The sequence below is a fragment of the Saccopteryx bilineata genome, chromosome 7 (assembly GCF_036850765.1).
Source record: "Saccopteryx bilineata isolate mSacBil1 chromosome 7, mSacBil1_pri_phased_curated, whole genome shotgun sequence".
Lineage (NCBI taxonomy): Eukaryota > Metazoa > Chordata > Mammalia > Chiroptera > Emballonuridae > Saccopteryx > Saccopteryx bilineata.
The window spans coordinates 76,184,391-76,191,622 of NC_089496.1; positions in this window are offsets into that span (position 1 = coordinate 76,184,391).

Sequence of the window (7,232 nt, forward strand, 5' to 3'; positions counted from 1 at the left end):
AGTGACCTTGGGTCCAAGCTGGTGAGCTTTTGCTCAAGCCAGATGAGCCCGTGCTCAAGCTGGCAACCTCGGGGTCTCGAACCTGGGTCCTCCGCATCCCAGTCGGACGCTCTATCCACTGCGCCACCACCTGGTCAGGCCACTTTTTCATATGTTAGCTTCTTTCTTGTTTTCCTTCTGTTTGTCATTTGTGCAGTTAGAGTATAGGATCAAAATCCAAAAACTTTATTATTTGGCTTTGAGGAAGTAACTCTATTTTCTTCTCCCTTCCATTTCCCTCACTGCATTATTACTTTTTTAGTTCATAAGTAATACATGTTCATTTTAGAAATATCAAGCCCTGGCCAGGTAGCTAAGTTGGTTGGAATGTCATCCTGATACACCAAGGTTTCAGGTTTGATCCCTGTTCAGGGCACATACAAGAATCAACCAATGAATACATGAATAAGTGGAACAACAAATCAGTGTTTCTCTTTCTCCCTTTCTCTCGCTCTCTAAAATCAATCAAGAAAAATTTAAATAAATATATCAGAAAATACAGCCTGACCAGGAGCAGTGGACGGAGCGTCAGACTGGGCCACGGGGGCCCAGGTTTGAAACCCTGAGATCTCCAGCTTGAGCGCAGGCTAATCTGGTTTGAGCAAGGCTCACTAGCTTGGACCCTAGGTCGCTGGCTTGAGCAAGGAGTCACTCGCTCTGCTGTAGCTCCCCGGTCAAGGCACATATGAGAAAGCAACCAGTGAACTAAGATGCCTCAACAAAGAATTGATGCTTCTCATCTCTTTCCCTTCCTGTCTGTCTGTCCCTCTCTCTATCTCTGTCACACACAAAGAAAATACAATTAAGCAAACAAGTGAAACCACCTATAAGCCCACCTTTTAGAGATAAACACCACCATTTATTGTATATCTTTTTAACCATTTTCTCCAACAAAAATATAAATATATCACCTAACCGTTCTAAGCCTGTCTCCTCATCTATTAAAAAGAAATGAGCAAGCCCTGGCCGGTTGGCTTAGTGGTACAGCGTCAGCCTGGCGTGCAGAAGTCCCGGGTTCGATTCCCGGACAGGGCACACAGGAGAAGCGCCCATCTGCTTCTCCACCCCTCCCCCTCTCCTTCCTCTCTGTCTCTCTCTTCCCCTCCCGCAGCCAAGGCTCCATTGGAGCAAAGATGGCCTGGGCGCTGGGGATGGCTCCTTGGCCTCTGCCCCAGGCGCTAGAGTGGCTCTGGTCGCAACAGAGCAACGCCCCGGAGGGGCAGAGCATCGCCCCCTGGTGGGCGTGCCGGGTGGATCCTGGTCGGGCGCATGCGGGAGTCTGTCTGACTGTCTCTCCCCGTTTCCAGCTTCAGAAAAGTACAAAAAAAAAAAAAAAAGAAATGAGCATACTTGTCTTTCAAGTTGATAATTAAAAGAGCTGGTGTATGTGAAAGTGATTAATAAAGTACAGGGTGTTATATAAACACAAGTTGCTGCTCTTATGACATAAAATACTCTTTACTTTGCACACAGAGTGATGACATTGGTTCCCTGGACACAGACGGACCTCTCCAGTACAATTTCTTTTCACTAGAATGACTTCCTGCCTCATTTTTTCCTCCTGAATAGGCATCCACTCTACTTTAAAAAAAATCACTATGTAAGATATACAGAACATATAAAAGGCAGTGCCAAAAATAACTGTGCATCTACCACACAGCTTAAGAAATGAAATATTGGCCTGACCAGGCAGTGACGAAGTGGATAGAGCACCAGCCTGGGATGCTGAAGACCCACATTTGAAACTCCAAGGTCACTGCTTGAGCTCAGGCTCACCAGCTTGAGTGCAGAGTCGCTGGCTTGAGTGTGGGGTCATAGACATGACCCCATGGTTGCTGGCTTGAGACCAAAGGTTGCTGACTTAAAGCTCAAGGTCACTGGCTTGAGCAAGGGGTCACTCGCTCTGCTGGCACATATGAAGAAAGCAATCAATGAGCAACTAAGATGATGCAACAAAGAATTGATGCTCTCATCTCTCTCCCTCCCTCTCTCTATCTCTCTCTCGCTAAAAGAAAAAAAGGAAATGAAATTTTGGTCTATGGCCATACCACCCAGAATGCACCTGATCTTGTCTGATCTCGTTAAAATGGAATTTTGTTTGTAACCCTTTCTATATCTTGAATTACACTGACTTTTTGTTTTATCTTATAAAGTCATTTATGCTTGTCTAAAGGGTAGGGACTATGTTTAACTCAATTTTATATCCTTGTTAGTACCTAGTGCAGAGAAAACATTTCATAAATCTTTGTTGAGACAAATTATACCCCCCCCCCCCCCCCCCCCCGCTTTTGAGAACTTAAATAGTTTCCTATTGTTTACAGAAGAAAGTTGAATCTCCTTAATGTAGAATTTAAGACCCTTACATGGGCTCTGGCATCAGCTTTCCTTTCCTGTTTCTTCTCCTGGTATGACCCTGCCTTTTGCCCCAGATACTAGATTCTTTGTCCACAATGAAGTCCCAGTGTGCAAAGATTTGGCTTTTCTCCCTGCAGCTAGGATGGCAGGTTGATCCCACCGGCTTTAGCTGCCCATCAGATTCTTTAATAGACATTCTAGGGCTCCTGAAGCCAGAAGGTTGCTTTTATTACTAAGCATGGCTTTTGCTCTGAATCTGTCATTTGTATATTAAATACAGGTTAGCTATTGTTACTAGTAACCAATTGTCATTCTGCAGACTTTTAAATGCATACCACGAGGGAACCCTGCCCGTGCAGGCTTGTCTCAGGACCCAGTCTTGTGAAGGAATCTGGTGTTAGTTTTCCCATCTGCCTCTCATTTCTACATACTTTGATCTGGCTCATGGTTCTTAACTCTGTCTTTTGATGGGTCCTTATATTGGTCCTTTGTCTTTAGATTTGAATATTCAGTAGCATCTTGTGGCCTATTCTAACCCCAGCCCGGAAACCAATGCCCCAACTCCGTTCTAGGCTGACTTCCTGGCTTCCTCCCACAACTTCCAGGTCTCTGTTTGTCAGTTGTCTTTAGACCAGTACATGAGTGTTTGTAAATATTTGTTGAAGGGTTTTTAGAGGCAATTTGGCATTAGGCAGGAAGTGAATGAAAACCTTCTCAGTAATAGGCTATCTATAAACTGAGATAGGATATTGAATAGTGATACAGCAGAGATTTTAGAAAGACTTAGGTCTGATTCCTAATACTGAATCTTATGACTTGAACAAAATACCAAACCTCTTGTGCCTATTTCCTTGTTTATAAGATAAGGCTAATTCTATCTTCTTCTTTTTTTTTTAATTTTTATTTATTTATTTATTTTTTACAGAGACAGAGAGTGAGTCAGAGAGAGTGATAGAGGACAGACAGGAACGGAGAGAGATGAGAAGCATCAATTATTAGTTTTTCATTGCGCGTTGCAACACCTTAGTTGTTCATTGATTGCTTTCTCATATGTGCCTTGACCGCGGGCCTTCAGCAGACCTAGTAACCCCTTGCGACCTTGGGTTCAAGCTGGTAGGCTTTTCCTCAAACCAGATGAGCCCGGACTCAAGTTGGCAACCTCAGGGTCTCGAACCCGGGTCTTCAGCATCCCAGTCCGACACTCTATCCACTGCGCCACCGCCTGGTGAGGCTAATTCTATCTTCTTTAGGGTTATTGTGAGGATTAAATGAGACAAGCTATAGAAAGCATTTAGCACATTCTGGAACATAGTATTTGGTAAATGGCTGAAATTATATACAGCAAAAGACTTTTGCTCCTTTCTTAGAAAACATGAGGCTGAAGAAGTGTCTAAAGTCAAAATACCTGGGCCTGACCTGTAGTGACGCAGTGGATAAAGTGTTGACCTGGAAATGCTGAGGTTGCTGGTTCAAAACCCTGGGCTTGCCTGGTCAAGGCACATATGGGAGTTGATGCATCCAGCTCCTCCCCCTTCTTTCTCTCTGTCTCTCTCTCTCCCTCTCTCTCTCCTCTCTAAAAATGAATAAATATTGAATAAAATAAAATAAAGTCAAAATACCTGGCAGGAACTCTGCTGAGACACAAAAGATCCAGAATATCTGAATACTTGAAGTACAAGATCAAATAGGTTCTCTTCAAATGAAGAAGTAAAGGATAGTTAAACAGTAATACGTAACACTTTAAGTTCACTAAAGATGAAAACTGCATCTGGATGGTATTTCATAATTTGCTGTATGTTGTCCCCTTTGTTCCGCCTCTAGCAGAGTTTAACCAAGGAAGACAGAGAAATGAGATCAGGGTCTACGGCCATACCACCCTGAACGCACCCGATCTCGTCTGATCTCGGAAGCTAAGCAGGGTCGGGCCTGGTTAGTACTTGGATGGGAGAAATGAGATCAGGGATTTCATAGATCAAATAGAATACTCACTTTATTATGGGCTTCACCTGCTCAAAGGACTTACTGAATATATGGAGTCAGTCCTATCTGGGAGGAGCAGGGTGCCCACTAGTTATAGTCGTTTTTATGCAAAATTTTATCATCAGCCTGACCAGGTGGTGGCGCAGTGGATAGAGCGTCGGACTGGGATGCCGAGGACCCAGGTTCAAGGCCCCAAGGTTGCCAGCTTGAGCGCGGGCTCATCGGGTTTGAGCAAGGCTCACCAGCTTGGACCCAAGGTCACTGGCTCGAGCAAGGGGTTACTCGGTCTGCTGAAGGCCCACGGTCAAGGCACATATGAGAAAGCAATCAATGAAAACTAAGGTATCGCAATGCGCAACGAAAAACTAATGATTGATGCTTCTCATCTCTCTCTGTTCCTGTCTGTCTGTCCCTGTCTATCCCTCTCTCTGACTCTCTCTCTCTCTGTTTCTGAAAAAAAAAATTTATTTTTTTTACCATCAGCAAATTTAACAACACTACCTATAAATCACCTCATTCCTGCCTCTCCCCAGCCTGGATATATGTATTAGTTTTCTCCCGAAGTCTGGGCAACCTTGACTGGATTCTTTGGTCAAGTCTTATAAGGTGAAACTCAAAATGTCTATTGGACTGGGCTCTGATCTTGAGAATCTGGGGAAGAATCTTCTTCTGAGCTCATTTAGGTCACTGACAGAATCAAGTTCCTTTCTGTTGTAGATCGAAGTCCCTATTTCCTTGCTGGATGTTAGCCAGGGGTCACTCTTGGCTCTTCCAGGTTCTTTCCATGTGGCCCCCTTCATCTCTACAACAGGCAATGGCCCATCAGATCCTTCCAGTGCTTTGAGTCTCTTTTACTTCGGATATCAGCTGGAGGAAACTCTCTCCTTTTACTTCACGCTAGCTGTTCATTGGTTGCTTCTTATACATGCCTTGACCTTTTTTTTTTTTTTTTTCCCCCCGAAGCTGGAAACGGGGAGAGACAGGCAGACAGACTCCCGCATGCGCCCCACCGGGATCCACGCGGCACGCCCACCAGGGGCGACGCTCTGCCCACCAGGGGGCGATGCTCTGCCCCTCCAGGCGTTGCTCAGCCGCGACCAGAGCAACTCTAGCGCCTGGGGCAGAGGCCAAGGAGCCATCCCCAGCGCCCGGGCCATCTTTGCTCCAATGGAGCCTTGGCTGCGGGAGGGGAAGAGAGAGACAGAGAGGAAGGAGGGGGTGGGGGTGGAGAAGCAAATGGGCGCTTCTCCTATGTGCCCTGGCCGGGAATCGAACCCGGGGCCCCCGCACGCCAGGCCGACGCTCTACCGCTGAGCCAACCAGCCAACCGGCCAGGGCCGTTAGTCTCTTCTTTAAGTCAAGGTTGGAACCAAGCTTTCTGTGAAGAGTCTAACCCCGTTTGGATCCGTATAGCCATTCCTAAAATCTGAATCTGTCATCAAATCTAGCTCTAAGAGTTTTTTGACCTTTACTGAGAGTTTAGCTAAGGTCACACATCTGCAAACAATGGCAGTTATGTTGCTTTTCCATTGACTTCTCTATTTACCTGGTATCTGGCTAGTTTCTTTTAATACTGATTGTAAGACCTATCCTGATTTCAGAAGAATTACAAGATGAAAAGACTTGGGACTTATCTTTGAAGACATATGGTTTTTAAAGTGCTCCTGGGAAATAAGCAAGGAAGTAATTAATTTAGCCTGGGGGTTGAGGTGACGTTTGAGTTGGGTCTGGCAAGTTGAGTAGGAGTTTCCCAGGCAGATAGGAGGCTAAAAGGTATTCCAGGCCCAGAGAAATCTCTTTTATGGTCTTTATCTGAAGCTATCCTGTTCATATCTGCAGGGCCAAGACATTGGCGGAGAGTTTTAATGCCAGGTGCTCTCTGGTAGAGCAGAGAGCCCCGGTTTGATGCCAGGCACTCTCTGGTGAGAGCGGAGATCTCCGGTTAGGGGAAGAGCTCTACCTTTTCCTCATGGCTGTTCTGTCTAAAAAAACCCCTGAGTTATTGGTGTATGAATGAAGATCTCTGGTGCCTGCACCTGAGTTTCCAGTTTGTGACTCCATGGTAAATAACTATGGAGTCCGAGTGGGCTCCAACCTGCAGTTCCGTGGTGATCCTCATACAGCTTAGGGTGGTATCAGACACTCTCTGATCCTAGTTGGGTTTGTTTTTGTTTTGTTTTTTTTCATTTTTTCCAGCTTCATTTGAAGCTGGAAACGGGGAGGCAGTCAGACAGACTCCTGCATGCGCCCGACCAGGATCCACCCGGCATGCCCACAAGGGGGCGATGTTCTGCCCCTCTGGGGCGTCGCTCTGTTGCATCCAGAGCCATTCTAGCGCCTGGGGCAGAGACCAAGGAGCCATCCCCAGCGCCTGGACCATCTTTGCTCCAATGGAGCCTTGGCTGAGGGAGGGGAAGAGAGAGACAGAGAGGAAGGAGAGGGGGAGGGGTGGAGAAGCAGATGGGCGCCTCTCCTGTGTGCCCTGGCCGGGAATGGAACCCGGGACTCCTGCACGCCAGGCCGATGCTCTACCGCTGAGCCAACCGGCCAGGGCCCCTAGTTGGGGTTTTATACCGACCCACCAATGCTAAGAGGCGCCTTAGCTCCCACGAGGGATGCGGCCAGGAGAGCACCTGAGAGGCTCCTGAGGGGGCACCCCCTTCCCTTGTCCGTTGAACTGTGTGCCTAAAAGTCAAGTGTAAATGTAAATAGTAAATTGTCTATTTTTTAGGTTCTCTTTGTCAAGAAAATCTCTGGTGTAATTTCAATTGTTAATTTCTGGCTTAAAACCAGAGGGCAAAAATGAAGGGAAATTTGTAAACTCCATATGGTTTAGTGGCTGCCCCCCGGAAGCTGAG